Below are 10,173 nucleotides of genomic sequence, written 5' to 3' on the forward strand. Positions count from 1 at the left end.
TCCTCCAATATTTGTCAAGATAATGGTCCTCCAGCACTTGTCCTGATAATGGTCCTCTGATAGTTGTCAAGATGATAGTCCTCCAGTAGTTGCCCTGATGATGGTCCTCCAGTAGTTATCCTGATGATGGTCCTCCAGTAGTTTCCCTGATGGTCTGCTAGTAGTTGTCCAAATGATGGTCCTCAAGTATTTGTCCTGATGATGGTCCATCAGCAGTTGTCATAAAGATGGTCCTCAAGTAGTTGTCCAAATGATGGTCCTCAAGTAGTTGTCCAGATTTTGGTCCTCCAGTAGTTTCCCTGATGGTCCTTTAGTAGTTGTCCAAATGATGGTCCTCTAGTAGTTGTCCAGATGATGGTCCTCAAGTAGTTGTCCAGATGGTCCTCCAGTTGTTGCCCTGATGATGGTCCTCAAGTAGTTGCCCTCAGGATGGTCCTCCAGTAGTTTCCCTGATGGTCCTCTAGTAGTTGTCTCAATGATGGTCCTCTTGAAATTGTCCCGATGATGGTCCTCCATTTGTTATCCCGATGATGGTCCTCTGGTAGTTGTCCCGATGATTGTCCTCTGGTAGTTGTACCGATGATGGTCCTCCAGTAGTTGTCCCTATGATGGTCCTCTAGTAATTGTCTCGATGATGGTCCTCTGTTAGTTGTCTCAATGATGGTACTCTAGAAATTGTCCCGATGATGGTCCTCCATTTGTTATCCCGATGATGGTCCTCTGGTAGTTGTCCCGATGATTGTCCTCTGGTAGTTGTACCGATGATGGTCCTCCAGTAGTTGTCCCTATGATGGTCCTCTAGTAATTGTCTCGATGATGGTCCTCTGTTAGTTGTCTCAATGATGGTACTCTAGAAATTGTTCCGATGATGGTCCTCCATTTGTTATCCCGATGATGGTCCTCTGGTAGTTGTCCCGATGATTGTCCTCTAGTAGTTGTCCCGATGATGGTCCTCCAGTCGTTGTCCAGGCCTGGAGGTTATAAAACTTTTACCGTATGCATACTCAGCCATGTTTGCTTTGAGTACAACTCTTAGCATACTCGAAAAATCTTGAGCATGTACTCCATTTGAGGATGAGAATACTTTTATAAAAGTTTTATAATGTTCACTTTTGAGTATGAGTATGCTTTAATGTTCCTCAGTAGTTGTCCCGATGATAGTCCTCCAGTAGTAGTTGTCCTGATGGTCCTCCAATAGTTGTCCAAATGATGGTCCTCCAGTAGTTGCCCAAATGATGGTCCTGCAGTGGTTGTCCCGATGATGGTCCTTGAGTGGTTTTCCCCTGATGATGGTCCTCCAGTAGTTGTCTAAATGATAATTCTCCTATGATGAGTTATTGAAATGGTCCTCCAGTAGTTGTCCAGAAGATAGTCCTCCAGTAGTTGTCCAGATGATGGTCCTAAAATAGTTGTCCTGCTAATGGTCCTCTACTAGTTGTCCTGATGGTCCTCCAATAGTTGTCCAAATGATGGTCCTCCATTAGTTTTCCTGATGATGGTCCTCAGTAGTTGTCCAAATGATGGTCCTCCATTAGTTTTCCTGATGATGGTCCTCAGTAGTTGTCCAAATGATGGTCCTCCATTAGTTTTCCTGATGATGGTCCTCAGTAGTTGTCCTGATGATGGTCCTCCAGTAGTTGTCCCAATGATGGTCCTCCAGTGGTTGTCCCGATGATGGTCCTTGAGTGGTTTTCCTGATGATGGTCGTCCAGTAGTTGCCCTGACAGTCCTATAGTAGTTGTCCCGATGATGGTCCTCCAGTAGTAGTTGTCCTGATGGTCCTCTAGTAATTGCCCAAATGATGGTCCTTAAGTATTTGTCCTGATGATCGTCCAGTAGTTGTCGCGATTATTGTCCTCTAGTAGTTGTGCAGATGATGGTCCTCCAGTAGTTGTCTAGATGATGGTCCTCCAGTGGTTGTTTCAAAGATGGTCCTCTAGTAGTTGTCCCAATGATGGTCCTCCAGTCATTGTCCAGGCCTGGAGGTTATAAAATTTATAATGTTCACTTTTGAGTATGAGTATTATTTAGATCACAGAGTTTGAGTATGAAAATGTGCTCAAAAAAGCTTTATAACCTCCAGGCCTGATGATGTTCCTCTAGTAGTTGTCCCAATGATGTTCCTCAGTAGTTGTCCCGATGATAGTCCTCCAGTAGTTGTTCAAATGAGGGTCCTCCAGTAGTTGTCCTGATGATGGTTCTCAGTAGTTGTCCAGATAATGGTCCTCCAGTAGTTGTTCAAATGATGGTCCTCCAGTAGTTGTCCCGATGATGGTTCTAGAGTAGTTGTCCTGCTAATGGTCCTCTAGTAGTTTTCCTGATGGTCCTCCAATAGTTGTCCAAATGATGGTCCTCCAATAGTTGTCCAAATGATGGTCCTCCAGTACATGTCCAAATGATGGTCCTCCATTAGTTATCCTGATGTTGGTCCTCAGTAGTTGTCCAGATGATGGGCATCCAGTAGTTGTCCCAATGATGGTCCTCCAGTAGTTGTCCCAATGATGGTCCTCCAGTGGTTGTCCCGATGATGGTCCTCCAGAAGTTGTCCCGATGATGGTCCTCCAGTAGTAGTTTTCCTGATGGCCATCCAGTAGTTTCCCTGATGGTCTGCTAGTAGTTGTCCAAATGATGGTCCTCAAGTATTTGTCCTGATGATGGTCCATCAATAGTTGTCCAAATGATGGTCCTTAATTAGTTGTCCTGATGGTTGTTGCGATGATGGTCCTCCAGTAGTTGCCCTGATGGTCCTTAAGTAGTTGTCCTGATGATCGTCCAGTAGTTGTTTAAAAGATGGTCCTCTGGTAGTTGTCCCGATGATGGTCCTCTAGTACTTGTCTCGATGATGGTCCTCTAGCAATTATTCCGATGATGGTCCTCTAGTAGTTGTCCAGGCCTGGATGTTATAAAACTTTTACCGTACTCATACTTAGCCATGTTTGCTTTGAGTACAACTCTTTGCATACTTCAAGCATACTTGAAAAATCTTGAGCATGTACTCCATTTGAGTATGAGAATAATTTTATAAAAGTTTTAAAATGTTCACTTTTGAGTATGAGTATGAATTAGAGCACGAAAACATGCTCAAAAGAGTATCACAACCTCCAGGCCTGATGATGTTCCTTTAGAAGTTGTCTCCTCCAGTAGTGATCAAAATAATGGTCCTCCAGTAGTTGTACACATGGTTGTTCTCCAGATGAAAGTCCTCCAGCAGTTCTCCAATATTTGTCAAGATAATGGTCCTCCAATAATTGTCCAAATGATGGTCCTCAGTAGTTGTCCAGATGATGGTTCTCCAGTAATTATCCTGATGATGGTCCTCGGGTAGTTCTCCCACTGATGGTCATCTAGTAGTTGTTCTGATGGTCTTAGAATAGTTGTCCAAATGATGGTCCTCGAGTGGTTGTCCAAATGATGGTCCTCGAGTGGTTGTCCTGATGATGGTCATCCAGTAGTTGACCCGATGATTGTCTTCTTATAGTTGTTCCGATGATGGTCCTCTAGTATTTATCCCGATGATGGTCCTTAAGTATTTGTCCTGATGATAATCCTCTAGTAGTTGTCCTGATGATAATCCAGTAGTTGCCCTGATGGTCCTCTAGTAGTTGTCCAAATGATGGTCCTCAAGTATTTGTCCTGATGATGGTCCTTGAGTAGTTGTCCAAATGATGGTCCAGTAGTTGTCCCGATGATTGTCCTCGAGTGGTTGTCCTGATGATGGTTCTCCAGTAGTTGTCCCAATGATGGTTCTCTAGTAGATGTCCTCATTATGGTCCTCCAGTATTTGTCTAGATGATGGTCCTCCAGTGGTTGTTTTGAAGATGGTTCTCTGATAGTTGTCCCGATGATGGTCTTCTAGTAGTTGTCCTGATGTTCCTCCAATAGTTGTCCAAATGATGGTCCTCAGTAATTGTCCAGATGATGGTTCTCCAGTAGTTGTCCTGGTCCTCCAGTAGTTGTCCCGATGATGGCCCTCCAGTGGTTGTCCCAATGATCGTCCTCAAGTGGTTGTCCTGTAGTTGCCCTGATGGTCCTCCAGTAGTTGTCCTGATGATGGTCCTCCAGTAGTTGTCCTGATGATGGTCCTCTAGTAGTTGTCCCAATGATGGTCCTCTGGTAGTTGTTCTGATGTTCCTCCAGTAGTTGCCCAGATGGTCCTCCAGTAGTTGTCCAAATGATGATTCTCAAGTATTTGTCCGATTTCTAGTCAACTCGTACCCTGACCGACTCGTACCCAATAGGTCAACTCATACCCAAAAGGCAAAAGTCAACTCGTACCCAAGAATCTGCCCATAATGCAATATATCTATGTACATATAAGTGACATAACGCTTAGGTACGAGTTGTCATCTGTTGAAGAGGAGGAGTCAACTCGTAACCAGATTCTTGGGTACGAGTTGACTCTTGCCTTTGAGTACGAGTTGACCTGGGTACGAGTCGGTCAGGGTACGAGTTGACTTGATTCCATTTGTCCTGATGATAGTCTTCCAGTAGTTGTCCAAATGATGGTCCTCAAGTAGTTGTCCAAATGAAAGTCCTAAAGTAGTTGTGCAGATGATGGTCCTCCAGTAGTTGTATAGATGATGGTCCTCCAGTGGTTGCCACAATGATGGTCCTCTAGTAGTTGTGTAGATGATGGTCCTCCAGTAGTTGTCTAGAAGATGGTCCTCCAGTGGTTGTTTCGAAGATGGTCCTCTGGTAGTTGTCCCGATTATGGTCCTCTGGTAGTTGTCTCGATGATGGTCCTCTAGCAAGTGTCCCGATGATGGTCCTCCAGTAGTCGTCTTGATGATGGTCCTCCAGTGGTTGTTTCGAAGACGGTCCTCTGGTAGTTGTCTCGATGATGGTCCTCTGGTAGTTGTCTCGATGATTGTCCTCTAGCAATTGTCCCGATGATGGTGCTCCAGTAGTTGTCTCGATGATGGTCCTCGAGGGATTGTTTCGAAGATGGTCCTCTGGTAGTTGTCCCGATGATGGTCCTCTGTTAGTTGTCTCTAGCAATTGTCCTGATGATGGTGCTCCAGTAGTTGTCCAGGCCTGGAGGTTAAAAAACTTTTACTGTACTCATACTCAGCCATGTTAGAATAATTTTATAAAAGTTTTTAAAATGTTCTTTTGAGTATGAGTATGAATTAGAGCACAGAGTTTGAGTATGAAAACGTGTTCAAAAAAGCTTTATAACCTCCAGGCCTGATGATGTTCTTCTAGTAGTTGTCCCAATGATGGTCCTCCAGTAGTGGTCAAGATGATGTTCCTCCAGTAATTGTCCCGATTATAGTCCTCCAGTAGTGGTCAAGATGATGTTCCTCCAGTAATAGTCCCGATTATAGTCCTCCAGTAGTTGTTCCGATGATGGTCCTCCAGTAATTGTCCCGAAGATGGTCCTCCAGTAGTTGCTCTGAAGATGGTCATCCAGGAGTTTTCAGATAATTGTCATCCTGTAGTTGTCCCGATGATAATCCACCAATAGTTGTCCAGACGATAGTTCCCCAGATGAAAGTCCTCCAGTAGTTGTGTAGATGATAATTCTTCAGTGGTTGTTCTGATGATGGTCCTTCTGTAGTTGTCCAGATGATAGTCCTCGAGTGGTTGTCCAGATCATGGTCCTTCAGTAGTTGTTTGGATGATGGTCCCCCGATAGTTGTCCAAATGATTGTTCTGAATGATAGTCTTCCAGTACTTATCTAGATGATGGTCCTCAAATACTTGTTCTGATGATGGTCCTCCAGTAGTTGATCAGATGATAATCTTCCAATACTTGTACGATGATGGTCCTCCAGTAGTTGTCCAGATGATGGTCCTCCAGTAGTTGTCTAGATGATGGTCCTCCAGTGGTTGCCACAATGATGGTCCTCTAGTAGTTGTGCAGATGATGGTCCTCCAGTAGTTGTCTAGAAGATGGTCCTCCAGTGGTTGTTTCGAAGATGGTCCTCTGGTAGTTGTCCCGATTATGGTCCTCTGGTAGTTGTCTCGATGATGGTCCTCTAGCAAGTGTCCCGATGATGGTCCTCCAGTAGTCGTCTTGATGATGGTCCTCCAGTGGTTGTTTCGAAGATGGTCCTCTGGTAGTTGTCCCGATTATGGTCCTCTGGTAGTTGTCTTGATGATGGTCCTCTAGCAAGTGTCCCGATGATGGTCCTCCAGTAGTCGTCTTGATGATGGTCCTCCAGTGGTTGTTTCGAAGATGGTCCTCTGGTAGTTGTCCCGATTATGGTCCTCTGGTAGTTGTCTTGATGATGGTCCTCCAGTGGTTGTTTCGAAGACGGTCCTCTGGTAGTTGTCTCGATGATGGTCCTCTGGTAGTTGTCTCGATGATGGTCCTCTAGCAATTGTCCCAATGATGGTGCTCCAGTAGTTGTCTCGATGATGGTCCTCGAGGGATTGTTTCGAAGATGGTCCTCTGGTAGTTGTCCCGATGATGGTCCTCTGTTAGTTGTCTCTAGCAATTGTCCTGATGATGGTGCTCCAGTAGTTGTCCAGGCCTGGAGGTTAAAAAACTTTTACCGTACTCATACTCAGCCATGTTAGAATAATTTTATAAAAGTTTTTAAAATGTTCTCTTTTGAGTATGAGTATGAATTAGAGCACAGGGTTTGAGTATGAAAACGTGTTCAAAAAAGCTTTATAACCTCCAGGCCTGATGATGTTCTTCTAGTAGTTGTCCCAATGATGGTCCTCCAGTAGTGGTCAAGATGATGTTCCTCCAGTAATTGTCCCGATTATAGTCCTCCAGTAGTTGTTCCGATGATGTTCCTCCAGTAATTGTCCCGAAGATGGTCCTCCAGTAGTTGCTCTGAAGATGGTCATCCAGGAGTTTTCAGATAATTGTCATCCTGTAGTTGTCCCGATGATAATCCATCAATAGTTGTCCAGACGATAGTTCCCCAGATGAAAGTCCTCCAGTAGTTGTGTAGATGATAATTCTTCAGTGGTTGTTCTGATGATGGTCCTCCAGTAGTTGTCCACATGAATGTCCTCCAATAGTAGTTGAGATGATAGTCCTTCTGTAGTTGTCCAGATGATAGTCCTCGAGTGGTTGTCCAGATCATGGTCCTCCAGTAGTTGTTTGGATGATGGTCCCCCAATAGTTGTCCAAATGATTGTTCTGAATGATAGTCTTCCAGTACTTATCTAGATGATGGTCCTCAAATACTTGTTCTGATGATGGTCCTCCAGTAGTTGATCAGATGATAATCTTCCAATACTTGTACGATGATGGTCCTCCAGTAGTTGTCCAGATGATGGTCCTCTGGTAGTTGTCCCAATAATGGTCCTCCAATACTTGTCCAGATGATGGTCCTCCAGTGGTTGTTCCGAAGACGGTCGTCTGGTAGTTGTCCCAATGATTGTCCTCTAGCAATTGTCCAGATGATGGTCCTCCAATAGGTGTCCAAGCCTGGAGATTTTAAAACTTTTACCATACTAATACTCAGCCATGTTTATTTTGAGAACAACTCTGAGCAAACTGTAAGTATACTAAAAAAATCTTAAGCATGTACTCCATTTGAGTATGAAAATAATTTTATAATATAATCTTAAAAAAGTTTTCCTCTAGTAATTGTCCAGGTGATAGTCCTCCATTAGTTGTTCTGATGATGGTCCTCCAGTAGTTGTCCTGATCATGGTCCTCCAGTAGTTGTCCAGATGATGGTCATCTAGTAGTTGTCCAGATGATGGCCATCTAGTAGTTGTCCAGATGATGGTCCTCCAGTAGTTGTCCCGATGATGGTCCTCCAGTAGCTGTCCAGATGATGGTCCTCCAGTAGTTGTCCAGATGATGGTCATCTAGTAGTTGTCCAGATGATGGCCATCTAGTAGTTGTCCAGATGATGGTCCTCCAGTAGTTGTCCCGATGATGGTCCTCCAGTAGCTGTCCAGATGATGGTCCTGTAGTAGTTGTTTTGATGATGGTCCAAATAATGTCCAGATGATGGTCACACAGTAGTAGTTCAGATGATGAATAGTTGTCCCGATGATGCAGTAGTTGATCAGATGATGGTCCTCCAGTAGTAGTTCTGATGATGGTCTTCCAGTGGTTGTCCAGACGATGGTTCCCCAGATGAAAGTCCTCCAGTAGTTGTCTAGATGATAATTCTCCTGTGATGAGTTATTGAAATGATCCTCCAGTAGTTGTCCAGAAGATAGTCCTCCAGTAGTTGTCCAGATGATGGTCCTCCAGTAGTTGTCCCGATGATGGTCCTCCAGTAGTTGTCCAGATGATGGTCCTCCAGTAGTTGTCCAGACGATGGTTCCCCAGATGAAAGTCCTTCAGTAGTTGTCTAGATGATAATTCTCCAGTAGTTGTCCAGATGATAGTCCTCGATTACTTGTTGAGATGATAGTCCTCCAGTAGTTGTTGAGATGATGATCCTCCAGTAGTTGTCCAGATGATAGTCCTCCAGTAGTTGTGCAAATGATGATCATCCAATAATTGTATCCACCAATAGTTGACCTGATAGTCCTCTAGGAGTTATCCAGATGATGGTCCTCTAGTAGTTGTCTAAATGATGGTCCTCCAGTACTTGTTAAGATGATGAGTAGTTGTCCCGATGATGGTCCCCCAATGATTCTTTAGTATCTTTACTCATCTTGTTGATGTTCAAAGAGGTCAAGTAATAATTCAAGTAATTATCTTCCAGTAGACCCAAGGAATGATCTATTTAACTAAAATCTGAAAGAATACTGTAAAAGAAATGTGTATGGTCAGGTTTTGATATGTTTGAATGTATATTACTTCATGTCCCATTCGATAATTTTCACTCAGGTACTTAAGGTGAAATGAAAAGTTAATAAATTATGAAAGTATAATATATATGCATGTGTATTCATTTTCTGTAATTTTGGCATCGTACTAAAAGAAATGTACCATTTGAATTAATTGTAGATATTATTTAATATCTGCGGTGCCATGTTGACTTGTGACAAATTCCCCAGTCTTTCTGATAATAGTGAAGTATTTTTCCAAATGATGGTCCACCAGTAGTTTGCCTGATGATCATCTTCCAGTGGACGTCTTGACATGGTAGTAGTTGTCCTCATCCTCCAGCGACACATGATCCATCGTTTTACGAAAAGTCAAAGTAGCAAACCCATACATAATACCACTTTACAACTGAAAATACATGGAAGCACAAACAATACCCTCTTCAACATTGATACTTCTCTGCAGATGTGTTGAACTTGTCTTCACATCACCGTTACGATACTCAGATTCCAGGTGGATCTACCCGACTCTTCATGGACAAACTTCAGCAACATACCACGTCAACCAGAATCAGCATTATTGCAACCTACAGTTCCTCTGAACAGTGTGTGAAATTATGTCTTACCTTTATCCTCTGTCAATGTGTCTGAATGCAGTACCAGTAAACCTGTTAATCTCATTTCACCAGAAGCATCTCAGGGGTAGACATTAACTTTTCTTCTTACTTGCCCTTCGGACAATTAAACTCAAAGTTTTACTTGTCCGAATGAAAAACTTAGTTGTCCGAAATATTTTAGACTCTAATGATAATAAGCCTGTCAACCAGTAACTCTAGTACGGTCTACTAGAATAGGCCTTCGCTATAATCTGACAATTTGGTAAAGAAAACAGCAATATATGGAGTTGGACATTACGTTCTAATATTTGATATTCATCAAGCTTATCACAATTATTAAAATAATCACATTTCCTACTGAAATAATCACTTGCCCCATTGGGCAAGTGTGTATTGAATTTCACTTGTCCGAACTGGGTTTTCACTTGCCTCGGGCAATCGGACAACCGTTAATGTTGATCCCTGCATCTACATGGAAGAAATACCCTGCCTCTGATTACAAATCGTTTTTGGCATCCCTTAACTGTCACTGTCTCGAGTATGCCATAGCTTGTCACAGCGAATCACCGTGCATCAATTTCTACAAAAGACTACATAACTGAATCATTATCTGCCTTACCTCAACCACTGGAACTCTACCAATCAGCAACAGGCATGTATCTTCATCTCCTAATGTGAACGATATTGGAATCTTCTGATTTGAGAGAATTATCATGTCATCCCTTGTCATCAGCACTCAAAAATCATTGGGATTAGATATTTGTCGTCCATCATTTTTGGTAATTTATAGGCCTGAACAGAACATATTTGAAAAAAAGTGGTGATCAAATTATGAATTTAATAATTACCTGTGAGT

Source organism: Ostrea edulis, chromosome 5 (assembly GCF_947568905.1).
Source record: "Ostrea edulis chromosome 5, xbOstEdul1.1, whole genome shotgun sequence".
Lineage (NCBI taxonomy): Eukaryota > Metazoa > Mollusca > Bivalvia > Ostreida > Ostreidae > Ostrea > Ostrea edulis.